Source organism: Macrobrachium rosenbergii, chromosome 6 (genome assembly GCF_040412425.1).
Source record: "Macrobrachium rosenbergii isolate ZJJX-2024 chromosome 6, ASM4041242v1, whole genome shotgun sequence".
NCBI lineage: Eukaryota > Metazoa > Arthropoda > Malacostraca > Decapoda > Palaemonidae > Macrobrachium > Macrobrachium rosenbergii.
Genome location: NC_089746.1, coordinates 7,424,695 through 7,441,748, shown reverse-complemented (window position 1 = coordinate 7,441,748; position 17,054 = coordinate 7,424,695). Strand labels below are relative to the sequence as shown.

At 36.0% G+C, this 17,054-nt stretch overlaps 1 protein-coding gene across 2 annotated transcripts in view; it reads right to left on the bottom strand.

The window, feature by feature from the left end:
- Pgant2 (polypeptide N-acetylgalactosaminyltransferase 2) overlaps positions 1-17,054 on the bottom strand; it is a 311,225-nt gene that overhangs the window by 38,722 nt on the left and 255,449 nt on the right. The window lies entirely within an intron of this gene.

The following is a 17,054-nucleotide window of genomic DNA, read 5'->3' as shown; positions in this document are numbered from 1 at the left end:
TGCAACGTTTACATATTCTATGTGCTTTCAATTTTCTTTGCAGACTACACACACGTAAGTATGCATAATGAAATAATCACAGACAAAAAAAAGAAAGAAAGTATTAAGAACCTCGTCCTGTAATCTGGTAATAAGCAGTAATTCTCAAAGCACCAAGGCCACCAGCGTGAAGTTGCAATAGCGCCACTCTGGGAAGAGTAATAATTGGCACGTATACAGAATGGAGAAGAGATTTATTATGAAAAAAATAAACAAAGTGAAAACTACAAAAAAGAACAACGTCCACACAAATCCTCTTGAAAAGTCGAGAGACTGTTCCTCCTCAAAAACTGCCATAGCATAAACATAAACAAGATATCTGAAAGGGGGTTTTATCTGATACTCCATTGTTAGAGAGGTTGGGGCACTCTTTTTGTATATATGGCTAACGCGGTGAAACACTAATATTTAGGTGTGCGTCTTTTTAGAGGAAAGTGTCTGTCTGGACCGACATCGCCTGCAATCAAAACCAGCGTGGCCAAACCTTCCCACCATAAAGAGAACGCAAAACACACACACAGTTATTTCAAACAACTGTAAACACACTACTACTAAGACGCGAGCAGAGGCTTTTTAGTGTTTACGACCGAAGCATCAACAAAGAGCGACGCTATCACCAGAATCGTCCGTGTGAATTCGGACGTGGCACCAAGGCCACCCATAATGCAACCCACCTAAACGAGGAGATTACCCGCCATTGCGATGAAAAAAGCGTTCTCTCTTTTTTTTTATTTTATGTTCCAAAGAAACGGTAACGGGAAGGTTCGAGCTGGGGATGTTCCCATGGTAACACTGCTGATGCTTAGGTGTTCTCTCTGCATGACTTCAGAGTTTCCGAGATTCGAACGTAAATATATATAGTTAGGCGCGTGGAGATCAAACCTCATGTTCAGTTTGACACTTGTTGAACACTTAAGCATACAGACGGCTTCCATCTCCCTTTCTCTATCTCTGACGAGACAAAGAACTAACATGATGCCTGCTTCGACACGATTATTAACAGTGTCTAAACAAATAGGCAAACAGAATCCCATTCTTTCTCTCTCTCTTTCTCTCTCCACTGACTACAGTGAATTACTGTGATGACCGAACGGCCATTATGATTAAACAAAAGCCAGATATGACGAGCGTGCGTCTACCCAACGAAAGTTCGACCTCCATTGTCTTCCTGAACGGAGGCATTGTCATACCAAATCTAGAATGATTACAATGGGATCATTATACTGTATTTCTAAAGAGCGAATCTACCTCGATCTATACTCTCCTAAATGAGTCTTCTTTACTGCACTTCTTCCAAGGAAGAAAGTATGACGGAGGTGAGGGAGAAAAAACAGATACAATGAAAGGAAAGATTTTCAGATCGGTAATATAAAAGGATAAAGGAGATTTATGCCAGGTACTTTTAACAGCTCAGGAACTTAAAGAAAAATACATTAGAGTGAAAGAAAAGGGGGAACTGAATATATGAGGAATAAAGTCTACACGAAGCAGTGCACTCTCTCGGCAAATAAACACGCTATCCACTTAGAGAGTATAAAAAAACCCCAGTATTTGGACTGCTGCTTACACAACACGCTCACTCAGACAAACAAAAAGTGCGGTTATTAGGGGGAAAATACCGATCACTAAAATGTTCTACCAAAAAGCTTTATTTTCAGCATTTGGATCAGCGACTGTTTCTTTCCTTCCACTACCAAGCTTTAGAATTCTCGTCCTGCTTCTTTTCCTCCTGATTCTTACATCTCTCCTTTTTCAGGACTATGGCCTATTAGCTTTAACACTTTAAAAAATGGAGCAGGTCGTTAAAGTGGGACCATTTTTTTGCATTTACTGCTGCTTGTTAGGCACTGCGTTCAACATTTTACCTACAACTGGAGACAATAAACATTTAGTCACATTAACTTTCCTCACGCAAATTATTGCACGATTTTTTAACGGTATTTTTGAACTGATTTATATAGAAATTCATGTTTGAGATGTAACAGAAAATCTGCTAGTTGTCGTACGCCTTTGTGATCAGAGAGTAACGAACGGATAGTGCTGATTCGTCGAACGCCATACAATCGTTGGGGTTTGGAGTGGGTAATTCAAATGAGTGCCATACATCGAAGACCCTTATTGGTTCCTTTCAATTATAAGAGACCAATCAGCTGAGATCTATGACCTAAGCACGTTCAGTCTGAAAAGGTAAAGATGAGTAAGGGTTTAGCGGTCGACGGGTTAGGAAGCGCGTCTGAAGGACAGTGATGGCTCGTGTCACCTCAGAGCACCTTCCGACCATAATTGCCTAATTAATTTACTGTAATATTAGGAACAGGGCCCTGTGTAACTATTAAGGAAAATACACATGTGTTAATTGTATCTTACGCGTTTCATTTGTACTGGTAGAACCTATATATGACCGAAAATCAGGTTATTTTTATCACCTTTTACTTTTGCTTTAAGACTGTGTGCTCAAATATTTCGCAAAACATGTACAGGCCGAAAAGTCTTAAAACGATTGCCTATAGCCATCAAAATGTGTGTGTGTGTGTGTGTGTGTGCTGTGAGAGAGAGAGAGAGAGAGAGAGAGAGAGAGAGAGAGAGAGAGAGAGAGAGAGAGGGAAAATTCATTCAAAATAGTAATCAATGTACACAAAAACATGTTGTAATCGCATGGGAAACCTAAACGCATGTACAGACGAACGCAACTACGGAGCCAAAATCCGTTTTATTAAAATATTTATTATTTAGTACACAAAGAGAAGTCAGTTTCATGAAACCAAGAACTTCGAGGTCAGTGATTTCACTCATTCACTCTGTGAAGAATACAGTCAACCACTAGGAGTCAAATATTAACTCACTGAAGGCTGCCTTCTTTGGAACCTATAAAAACAAAATTTACGCTTCCCCTCTGTAAGAGCCGAAATGAAAGTAACAGTTAAAATTAAGCTTCCTGCTTGGGAGCGGAGATAAAGATCGAGACTGAAACTGCACTTCCTGTCTGAAAGCCGAGATGAAGGTGGTAGTTATCCTCTGTCATGTATTTTTGGAAAGTATGGTATCTTAACATCTAGCGATATGCTTAATTTTGTGAGGAAACTGGGATTAACCTTGCCTAACTATGTTTCATGTATTGATAACTAAATTATTATATATTATATATATTATATATATATATATATATATATATATATATATATATATATATATCTTCTTCTTCTTTTAACGTGCTTTTTATTCCCATTTTTGTATACGATGCCTTCTCTTGAAGGACTTTCTGATTTGGCTTTGGGGTAGACCTGTGGTCTCGATCGGCTGCCCTGCCTGACATCGCTTAGACCCCGGTACGTATATTTCATGTACCATACCCGACCCAACGCCCTTTCTTCCCAGCAGCGAGAGAGCGTATATTTATATATTTATATATATATATATATATATATATATATATATATATATATATATATATATAGATATATAGAGAGAGAGAGAGAGAGAGAGAGACTCTTAAATTTACCACTCACAGTGCAATCTTCTAAAAAAACTCTTCATTCATTAAATCCGTGAATCCAAGTACAAAGTCAAATAACGAGTGAGAAACAGCTCCTGTCAATATTCCCGCAACGAAATTACTGTTTCGTGGAATAGCCAAACGAGCGTTTTAGCAGGCGTACATAAACATACTTTAAAACACTCGCGCTCTTTCGTTCACCGACTAAAAAATTTTTGCACGACACAAGAATGAGTCGCTACTCGTCTAGATTATTCCTCTTTAATTCGATCATTAAAGCAATTTAACGTTTTACCAAGTCGGTAAGAGAAATTGTACGCTTTGAAAGTGGAACATCACCCTATTATGCGTCGTTTCCCCTTCCTATTTAATGTAATCTTGAAAGAATGCATTTTGTATCCATACAAATTGATTTTGTTGTGTGTGTGTGTGTGTGTGTGTCTTTTGTTCACAACATTATTATTATTATTACTATTATTGAAACAAGGCAACCCTGTAACGAGGCTATAATATCGAGAGTTAAAAGCCACAGTAAGGTTAAAAATATTTATCTTAACTCTGTACATACTTAAACACTAATGTGGATTTTAATTCTCATTATTATTATTATTATTATTATTATTATTATGGAAAATCCCAAATGTCCAAGAACTTGCATATCCGATAAAAATTAAAGCAACATACAGGCAAATAGCTGAAATATGCATAAAGCACCACAGAGGCATCAAAGAAAATCAAAGTGGTCGTGAAATATCCAAAATAGACTAACGATAAATTCAGAAGAGTGAAGTGCTCAGATCATTAATGAATACCGACAAAGATATGGGAAGAAAGGTCCCAAAGGAGAAAAAAAAAATATTACGGATTACCCGTGGTCAGTGAATAACCAAAAAGCATGCGAGAAAAATGAACAAAAATGAGAGATGTAAAGTATTACTATAAAAATAAAAAAGTGTTACAATAAAAAATATGGAAACAGAAAGACTAAAACAGAAAAAAGTGAAAATCAGAAAGAGAGAAAGTACACGAAGGAAACTGAAAGTCAGACAAATGAGAATTACTAAGCATAAAAGTCAAAGAAGGCCACACAAGACCGCACTGACATAACGGTACATCGATATGCATAATCTTTATGACCGAGGACGCAAACAGCGTTGCCACCATCAATATAATAACGTAGATAGATAAGGGCAGGTCAACAGAGCTAATGATGTCACTGGGGGTGATCATCATTCTGACGTTCCCAATGCCCGCTGGAAACTCATTTTTTCCATTAATAATTTTTCATAGTTTCTGTTTACAATATTGTTTGTTTTGCAAAAGGATGGATATATATACAGTACAGTATATATATATATATATATATATATATATATATATATATATATATATATATATATATATATATATATATGAATCATGGTGATGTGATAAAAATTCATTATATATATATATATATATATATATATATATATATATATATATATATATATATATATATATATATATATATATATATATATTATATACACACATACATTCATATGTACACGCACACACACATATACATACATATATATAGGAAATGAATGGAATATGAAATTTAGGCACAAAGCCAAGCATTGGGACCCATACGTTCATTCAGCGATAAGGTTAGAATTACTGAAAATGCAAATTATATAAATACTGAGTTTAAAATTAGATATTCTAAAGATGGTCAATGTTTAAAAAGGTAAAAGCGAGATTTATATATACACATATATATATTATATATATATATATGAAGATAAAAATGCCCATACAAATACTATATAAACGTTGCAACCGTAAACTTAGAACACAAACCTTCTGAATATATGGCTGCAACTTGTATATCACGTTTTATGGGCCTTTTTACCTTCATATTATACTGTTAGACCAGAATTAAAGACATTCATATATATATATATATATATATATATATATATATATATATATATATATATATATATATACATATATATACATACATATATATATATGTGTGTATTATATATATTATAAATATATATATGTATAGATATATTTATATATATATATATATATATATATATATATATATATATATATATATATTTAGTGTGAATATCTTTTATTGTAATTTAAAAATATACTTTATAGATAAAAAGGCCATGAAAACACTTAACACACGTTGCAACCGTATATAAAAAAGTATTGCATGCATGCATTCCTATACATAACTTGCATTTTCAGTCAATACGTCTGTACCGATCTAAGTATAAACAGAAGCACAATGTATGACTTCAATCAAAGGAATCCAAACGCCAAAAGTTCCTCCCGTGCGTTGCTTCCTAAAGTGTTAATACTTTCGCAGCCCGCTCGACCGGAGACCATAAAACTTGTTACACCACTGAAGACAAACAGCGCAAATTCGCTCCAATTTTCAGACGGCACACAATGAGGAGAAGAAAAAAACCACTGAATCAAAACATCAATCGACCTCGCGTTTCAAAAACTCCGAGGCAAATAACACAGGGAGAGAGAGAGAGAGAGAGAGAGAGAGAGAGAGAGAGAGAGAGAGAGAGAGAGAGAATGTTGTCGTTCGATTTATATTCACCTATACGCATTATAAAGGGCAGGGATTCAATGTCCCTGTCTCTCTATCTCTATTACTCAGAGGCAAATAACACACACACACACACACACACACAGAGAGAGAGAGAGAGAGAGAGAGAGAGTCTTCGTTCAATTTATATATACGGCCGGGTTTCAGTGTCTCTTTGTCTGTCTGTCCGTTTGCCCTCTTTCCCCCTGTGGTACGAGGGAAACAGAGGGAATAAGCCGAACAGAAATAAAAATGGAACAGAGAAAACTTATTTGACTTATGAAGAACGGAGATGAGCTTTTACCTTCTTGGATGGCTTCCACGTTCCTTCAGGGAGTGCTGGAAGGCCTCCAAGAGGAAAACAAAGGAGGGGATCGAAGAAGATGAAGAAGAAGAAGAAGAAGAAGAAGAAAGGCAGAAGAAGAAGACGATGAAAAAGAAGAAAAGGAAGAGGACCAATAAAAATATTTAAAGCAAAGGCGGAAACATCTTTTGTTCTTACTACTGCTATTACCACTGCTGCGCTATTATGACTTGGAAACCCACAGCAGAAGTCGGGGATTAAGTTGTAAAATTCACAAATGGAACCATTGCACTGCATTCAACAAGTTCTTGGATCAACCTCCAGCACGTGCATGCAAGCGCACACACGCACATTATTCATATATACGAGTATATATATATATATATATATATATATATATATATATATATATATATATATATATATATATATATATATATATATATATATATATATGTATATATATCATATGAACACACACACACACACACACACACACACATATATATATATATATATATATATATATATATATATATATATATATATATATATATATATATATATATATACTGTATAGACCAGATGAGCAACAAAAATGTTCTTGTCGATTCAGGACATACAAGAACTGGAAAATGAATAGATGAGTATGGGAAGAGAAGAAGACTTTTTTATTTCATATTTTTACAGGTTATGAGCATAGAGGACATAAAAATAAGGAATAGAATTCCTTAGTAGGAAATACGAAATTGACCTGTCCGAGTGATGACTTCCGCCATCACATTTAAAATTCTGCGATATTCTTGGGGTTTTCAAGTTTGGTCCAACTGTCATTCCCTTGTAAAAGAAAAGAATCCTGAGAATCACTTCCTTAAAAATAAGAATTATTTTGAAAGAGAACGAAAAATATTTCTTTCAATTCACTACGTATCAGAGGCTGACTAAATCTTTGAAAATGGTTACTTGTATGAGCAACTATGCAAAGCAAACATATCCAAAAAGCCCCAATAAGGTTACAAAACAGAGTGGTCTGGCATCAGATAACAGGTATCTTCTTAAAAGATGCCGCCATAAATGATGCCATAAATCATGAATGTCATATATTTATACTTTGTTTATCTTTCGGTTTTGCAGCTAAAATTAATCGATTGACTTAGTATCATGCGATAGAACCATATCAACATTTCTAAATGCACAGCTTGTTAGAAGATCACGTATCTGTGCTAAATAAATCTTCTGGCGTTTATTCTTTATAAATAGCACCTCCCTGTCGATGCACAGTGAACATTTAAACTTCTAACCAAAATTACACTTTGAAGGTTTTATCTACGGCTCAAATTACTCCAAACCCTTTGAAACAAAAATCGCACATCATAATTTGATTACCAAACCCCTGTTAACTTTTTTTTTTATCTAAATTACTACGTCCGTTTCTTATACTGCAACTCGAAAAAGTCTGATTCTAAACCTTATACCTTTGGCGAAGAAAAACTGTATTTCCTCTCCACACATTCAAGTATGGATTCGCCCCATAAATACGTCATTGCATCAGAAATCCAATTCCTCCCAGCGCTTTCGCGTTACGCAGGAAGGCATTGCCAAGGCTTTCGTTTTCACGCACCTGCTTTGATCACCAAGGCATACGCGTAATACAGGCACGCGTATATTCATACATGGGATACAAAATGTAACACCTGTTTCTACATATTTCATATGTGCAATGGCATATGTGACATATACAGCTACATGTGCAAACATGTATGTATGTTTACGTTTCTTGTCAAACTAATCGTGTGTGCATATATTAACTATAATACCGAAATAAAACGAACATACAAACTTACATATACATATATACATTATTCATAAATACATACATACATCTTTGCACATATTGCGGTATATATCATATATGTCAATGAACATATGAAATATATAGAAATATGTGACACATTTTATACTCCCATGTATGAAGAGACAGTTGCTTATGTTACGCGTACGGCCTGGTAATCAAAGCACCTGCCTGAAAAAGGGAAGCTGCAGAAATACCTTCCCGCATAACGTAAAGGCACTGGCAGGAATTGAATTTCTGATGCAATGGCCTATTTTTGTGGCGAATCCATACTTGAATCTTTGGCCACGCACACACACACATATAGATAATACACACATGTGTATATATATGTACGTATGTATGTGCGTGTGTGTGTGTGATGTTAATTAATACTTCTTACCAACATTACAATGGTCTTTTATATTATTAAACAGATATATATCTATTTTTATTGAAGCTGCTTACAATAATTGAAGGTTTGGGTTTCCAGAAGGATCTTCTCCATCCCCTTCAAACACAGAGTAACTGCACAGGCAATGTTTATAAACAGGCTATGCCTTTAAATGCACATAAAAACTCCTGGTCTCATTTACCAGAAAGGTACGCTTTCAAACATGCATTTTGGTAAGCACAATGACCTTGGTAGCAAGGTGGATTAATGGTAACCGCACTCTTTACACCGTGCGTGGGTTCGAGCCCCACCAGGGAAGGAAGAGCCTCTTCATTTATTCCCAAAAGTAGAGAAGAACTTATCCAAACTGACTGAAGAAAGCTAGAGGTTTAGAGAAGCCACTACGGTTACTACAAATTCATAGCGCATATGCTTCCTAGGCACTATAGTAATAATTATAATAATAACATTTCACTCAATGCACGTGTGTGGGCGGGGCTTGGGATCAAGTGTCATTATGATGCACTACTGAAGAGGGCAAATAATCTCACACAAGGAGTGTTTATCCCCGGTAGCTGAAGTGTGAGTATCGTAGTGCTTATGCGAGCCGAAGTTAGCGCATCAGAGAAATGATGTCTGGGTGTTCGTGGGTCAATGACTCGTATCCGATGAGTGTTCAGTAACAAAGGACCGAGTCGTAGCCTATAAGACCCTCATTGCTTTTGAAATAGGGTTGTTCAGTAACCTTATCCGGTAAATTGCGTATGTATGTGTGTGTGTGTTGAGTATATATTCATAGAATTTACACAAACAAAACACGCACACACACATATATACTGTATATATATATGTATACACCCACACATTCATGTATGTTTGTGCACATTTCTATGAATGCATACACAACACAAATGTGTATGTATGGATACATACGTCGTGTATTTACATTTTTGTGTATGAATGTGTGAATACACAGTTCCTCCAGTGAACTCTCAGCTTCTCGACTCCCTAATCTTTTTGGATACGAATTCCACTGAAACCCTTTGAAGATCCGAATAGGAAAGCAAATGAAGAATTTCTTCTTTCAGAAGTTGAGCCGCGAATCCGTGTCAGGAAGGAGAAATATTCGGCCTTCGGGAGGAGGTGGTGGGGGGTGTGAATAAATGGAGTCTATATCGCTTTCCGATTTTCAAAGGAATTCAGAGGAATTCTTATCCAGAAGAATTAGGAAATCGAGGGCTTCAAAGTCTATTGTACGGTCGTTGTACTTCCACAGACCTGGTGACTGATGCGATCAGTAGACTATATATATATATATATATATATATATATATATATATATATATATATATATATATATATATATATATATATATATATATATATATATATATGTATATATATATATGTATGTATATATATATATATATATATATATGTATATGTGTTGTTGTGTGTGTATCCATATACACATGCATACACATATATACATATATGAGTACATGTAAATGTATGTACATATGTATATATATATAATTATATATACATATATATATATATATATATATATATATATAAATATATATATATATATATATATATATATATATATATATATATATATATATATATATATATATAGAGAGAGAGAGAGAGAGAGAGAGAGAGAGAGAGAGAGAGAGAGAGAGAGAGAGAGAGAGAAAATCGCACACGAATGCTTGCGACTATATAATTATAATCAAAATTATGACAGAACCGAGTCAATATTTCGGAAAACCAACTTCTCTGCTTTTGTCATTCCAAAGATACTTCTGTCAAATGTCTCTGTAACACTGCTCGAGGAAAAACATTTCATTACATCATTAAAATCAACTGCCAGCAACTATCACAATGAAGTAAGAGAGGGGAAGAGAGAGACGAAAGGGGGTCAATTGTTTATGCACGAGTACAAACATAATTACCTCCACTTGGAGTGCAGTTATGTAAATCACATAAAATATACGTACGTGTATACAATTACATATACAAATAATACACTTAGTGTCATAAGGGTAATTCTATTCATGGTGAACAATGCACCGGTATCATGTTGAAGAAACTATTCTCTGTGTAGTGAACAATCTGTCTCTCTAATCAGAATAACACAGAATGGGTCGGATTAAAAGCAACTGAAAGGAACCCAGTCACAAAAAATTGTACTCCCTTGACTTCCACTACATTTGTAAAACGAATGCCAGCTCACGAATCATTCCTTCTGGAGTATATCTTATTCTTACCGTTACCTGAAACAATATCCATTCTCCCTTTTCCGTGAATCTAACTCGTACAGTCTCTTGGTAACTTCTAATGTCTGGTTAAGTAATACTAATATTTATGGGCTAAATGATTTTATGGGCGATACGAAAGACTACACTCGTGTAACGCCATTTACAGGCATTAAACCAATTAATCAACCTCACTTAAAAAGGCCAAAGCATCTTCTCCAAATATATCTCAGAAATATATATATATGTATGTATATATATATATATATATATATATATATATATATATATATATATATATACAGTATATATATATATATATATATATATATATATATATATATATATATATATATATATATATATATATATATATATATATATATGCATTTATAGAATTTTTTTTGGGGATACAAAGTTCTGCATTCTGTGTAACGCCATATAAAGCATCAAATCAATTAATCAACCTCACTGAAAAAGACCAAAGCATCTCAAAAGAAAATCATCTCCAAATACATCTCAGAATATATAATATGTATATATATATATATATATATATATATATATATATATATATATATATATATATATACGAGTTGTTGTTTAAGATTAAGCCAGCCTTGTGCTGGCACGGGCTCTTGCTCCTGGAGCAGCCTGTAAGCAGACGCGTAGTCCGGCTGTATTTATATCTGTGTGCTGGGTACTTTTAATCCTATAATCGCCTAGCTCTTCCTGTGTGACCTCCACCCCTTGACCTTGGTCTTTCTCTGATCCTCCTCACAGGTGACCGTTTTCCGTGCGTTCTCTTACGTTTTTCTTCGTTTCCTTGCTACTGTGGAGTATATGATTTTTCTAGATATGCTGTCTTCAAAGCCGTTTCCGGTGTTCCCTGCCATCATGTTGTTGGCGCAAGTTATGAAGGCGTTCTCTACAACCAGTCTAGATGTTTTGTTGGTGTTCCTGTACAGAAAACTCATATTTTTCCCAGTCTATTCTGTGATCATTTTCCCAACAGTGTTTGGCAACTGCACGACGTCTGATTATAATGCCTTATGTTCTGCAGATGTTGTTTGTTTTATTTTCTTTACATGATTTGCCAGTTTCGCCATAGTACCCTTCTTCACAGTCTAGACACGCTGCCATATAAACCACCCCTCTAATCTCTTCCCCTCTACCGACTTTTTGTTTCTATTTTATTCCTAATGGTGTTTTTGTAGCTGCCTATCAATTTGAAATTATTCAGTTGGATTATCTGAGGGAGAGTTTTAGGAGATTAGGCTACCCTAAGTATTGGTCCCTTTGGGCAAAATATCAAAGCAAGGAAAAACTATTTTGGGGAGAGGGAAAGGATAGAAAAGGAACATTTGGTAGGAAAGAAAATAATTACAGTCCCGGACAACAACTCTATTGCACCCATCAACAGGAAGCTAAATAATTTCAAATTGATAAGCAGCTGCAAAAACACCATTAGTAATAAAATAGTTAGAAACAAAAGTCGGTACAGGGGAAGAGATTAGAGGAGGGGGTTTATATGGCAGCGTGTCTAGACTGTGAAGAAGGGTACTATGGCGAAACTGGCAAATCATGTAAAGAGCGAAGCAAACAGCATCTGCAGAACATAAGGCATTATAATCAGACGTCGGCAGTTGCCAAACACTGTTGGGAAAATGATCACAGAATAGACTGGGAAAATATGAGTTTTCTGTACAGGAACACCAACAAAACATCTAGACTGGTTGTAGAGAACGCCTTCATAACTTGCGCCAACAACACGATGGCAGGGAACACCGGAAACGGCTTTGAAGACAGCATATCTAGAAAAATCATATACTCCACAGTAGCAAGGATACGAAGAAAAAACGTAAGGGAACGCACGGAAAACGGTCACCTGTGAGGAGGGATCAGAGAAAGACCAAGGTCAAGAGGGGGTGGAGGTCACACAGGAAGAGCTAGGCGATTATAGGATTAAAAGTACCCAGCACACAGATATAAATACAGCCGGACTACGCGTCTGCTCATTGTACGGATACTTGATAATGTGGACTGTTTGTCCAAGAAAGCTTGTAACTTTTTTAATAAAAACTCCATTAGATACCATCCAGTTTGAATGAGGTCCTTTTAGTAATTTTACTAATGCACAGAACAATTGTGTATGTGATAAAGTTATATATATATATATATATATATATATATATATATATATATATATATATATATATATATATATATATATATATATATATATATATATATACATACTGAATGCTTTTATGGGGATTCAAAAGACTACTTTCGTGCAACGCCATTTAAAGCATCAAATCAGTTGATCAACCTCACTGAAAAAGGCCAAAGCATCTCAAACGAAAAGCGTCTTCTCCAAATACATCTCAGAATTTCATTAGCCTCGTGTTTAGCCTTCGCATGCTTCAGCGGCCAGTTGAAAGGCACTCATTCAAAACTTCCTTCCGGTAACAGCTTTGATCTTGAAAAAAAACAAAGCTCTAAAGAATTTAATATAACCCAGAATTTAAATGAGAATTTTAATTGAGTTACCTCTTGATAAAAAGAAACGCAGACATCTTAATAAGTTTGGCAATGTGATGTTGTCTCGTAATGGAAGCCAAAGACTGAAAGGTAATAGCCAGAGTGCATCGCATAAATTTAGACTTTTGCAAGGATATCTACCGAGTATGTAAACAAACACACAAACACAAGTTGCAAATATATGTACGCAGTCATCACACACCAAGCACACATGCGTATGTATACATAATTACACACATTTTCAAAAAATTATCCGTAAAATAACGTGTTTTTTTCTGTCACATCAAATCTAGGGAGAAAATAGTAAAAAAAAAAAAAGAATATGAAACAGTTTCAATGGCCCGCAAATCATACTGAAATCGGGAGGAGCTAGCAGACAGAAACCAAGACGAAGAAGAAGGTGAAGCAACAGAAGAAGAAGAAGAGGGTAAAGCAACAGAAGAAAGAGAAGAAAGTGAAGCAACAGAAGAAGGAGAAGAGGGTAAAGCAACAGAACAAAGAGAAGAAGTGAAGCAACAGAAGAAGGAGAAGAGGGTAAAGCAACAGAAGGAGAAGAGGGTAAAGCAACAGAAGAAGGAAGAGGGTAAAGCAACAGACGAAGGAGAAGAGGGTAAAGCAACAGAAGAAAATGAAGAAATAGAGGGTAAACAACAGAAGAAAATGAAGAAATAGAGGGTGAAGCAAAATGAGTATCAAAAGAAGAAGAGGGTAAAGCAACAAAAGAAGATGAAGAAATAGAGGGTGAAACAAAATAAGAAGAAGAAGAAGAAGAAGAGGGTTAAGCAAAAGCAAGAGAAGAGGAAGAAGAGGGTGAATCAAAAGAAGAAGAGGGTGAAGCAAAATAAGAAGAAGATGAGGAAGAGGAAGAAGAAGAGGCGATGTGAGGCAGCGGCGGCACACAGCGCCAGCATCAACTGCAAGCGCATGTCTCAGTCGCATAACGAGTGCTTGCAGAAGACCGCCTCAATAACAAACCCCTTCCGTTACGATCTCGTTAGAACGAAAGAATCAACACTCGCAACGAGGTCGAATGTGTATTTAACATTATTCAGCGAACGGAGGGAGTTGAACAGGAGGAAGAAACGAGATAAAGGGAGGGAGGAAGGGAGAGGAAGTGGGGAAGAATAAGGGGGAAGGAGGGAGGAGAAGATAAGGAAGGGAGGAGGAGGAGGAGGAGGAGGAGCATGAGACTGAATGGGTGCAGGATCATGTCATCGGTTGGGAAGCAAATGAATGGATGAGAGGAGGAGGAGGAGGAGGAGGAGGAGGAGGATCATGTCATCCGTTGGAGGGAGGATAGGGAGGAGGGGACCAGAACGAAACAGATAGACACCACCCTGCGACGAGCAATGAAAGCAGAGGTCGCAACGCACACTACTACCCATTCAATAACGCTGTGCAATGCAACCTCAACGTCTCCTACAGACGGAACTGCTGTCTATGTTTTCACCATTTTTGCGGTTAAATCTGATGAAGATGAGGGTTTAAACTCGTGCTGGCCAATTATGATTTGTGCCAAGTGTTTTGTGTTTCGTCTCTCTCACACACACACATAAACACCAAAAACAAGGAGAGTCGTCGCTATTTATTTACATAAATACACTAACTGTGAAAGAAAGCGAGTGTGTGTGTGTGTGTGTGTGTGTGTGAGAGAGAGAGAGAGAGAGAGAGAGAGAGAGAGAGAGAGAGAGAGAGAGAGAGAGCTGCTGCTGCTACTCAGACAAACGTACACAAGAGCCGTCACTTCACAGAAACACACACTCACGCACTGAGAGAGAGAGAGAGAGAGAGAGAGAGAGAGAGAGAGAGAGAGAGAGAGAGAGAGAGAGAGAGAGAGAGACTGTTCTTTCACTTCCAACAACAAGCCTTTGTTTCCAACATCATCTGTTCACCTTTAACAACAACCAGACGGAAGAAGAAGATGCACACTTAGCGATGAATGGGGAAGGAAGAAAACAGAAAACCAAGGCCCCATACACAGAAGAAGGGGCACGGGAACTTCACAGCTGACGACGAGTGTCGGGAACAACGCAAGAACGGATGATAAAGAGGACGACAACAGGATGAGGAAATGACAATATGATGATTACGATAAGAGGATGGAATAAGATGAGCTACGTCTAGTTTTCGACAGAATTCGAGAAGCATTTCAAAAAACATGACGTCTGGAAGCGTTTAAAACAAGTACATGACATCCCTCCGGGTTGAAACCGTAACATGTCAGGAATTACTCGTCACCACATCAAGTTACGTGAAATTACATCAAGTTATGTGAAATTACACCACATTACGTGAAATCATATCAAGTTACGCGAAATTACATCGTTACATGAAGTTACATAAAGTACGTTAAATTACATCAGGTTACGTGAAATCACATCAAGTTACATAAAATCACATCAAGTTACGTGAAATTACATTAGGTAACGTGAATTACACAAAGTACGTGGAATTGCATCAAGTTACGTGAAATTACAAGTTACGTGAAATTACATCAAGTTATGTGAAATTACACCAGGCTTCGTGAAATTACATCAAGTACGTGAAATTACATTGGGTTACGTGAATTACACAAAGTACGTGAAATTACAAGTTATGTGAAATTACATCAAGCTATGTGAAATTACATCAAGAACGTGAAATTACATCAAGGTACATGAAATTACATCATCAGGTTACGTGAAATTACATCATGGTACATGAAATTACATCAAGTACGTGAAACTACATCAAGTTGCATTAAATTACATCAAGTATGTGAAATTATATAAAGTACGTGAAATTACATCGTTACGTGAAATGAATTTACGTCAAGTATGTGAAATTACACCAAATTACGTGAAATACATCAAGTACGTGAAAATACATCAGGTTACGTGAAATGACATCAAGTTACGTGGAATTACGTCAAGTTACGAGTGAGTAAATTACTTTAACAAAGTCCGTTGGAAAAAATCCAAATTAATCGCTTTTATAACCATCACAAAATAATGATCATGATAAACACAGAATAACTTAGTAATTTTTTTCCTTTCTTTATTTTCAGTTACGTGAAATGAATTTACATCAAGTATGTGAAATTACACCAAGTTACGTGAAATTACATCAAGTACGTGAAAATACATCAGGTTACGTGAAATGACATCAAGTTACGTGGAATTACGTCAAGTTACGAGTGAGTAAATTACTTTAACAAAGTCCGTTGGAAAAAATCCAAATTAATCGCTTTTATAACCATCACAAAATAATGATCATGATAAACACAGAATAACTTAGTAATTTTTTTCCTTTCTTTATTTTCAGTAATATAGTTTGGTTTTCGTCTATTGGTTCTACATTCGATGTACAGATCAGTTAAATATGTGAAAATATTAGTAAACCTGTAATGATTACCAGTGAAATATACATTTCCAACCAAGAGTCTTTTCCCTTGTAAGGAAATGATTGACTGATTGATTTATAAATCTCAGGCATGCATGCCAAGCACTGGGACCTATGAGGCCATTCAGCGCTGAAACGGAAATTGACAGTAAAAGTTTGAAAGGTGTAACAGGAGGAAAACCTCGCAGTTGCACAATGA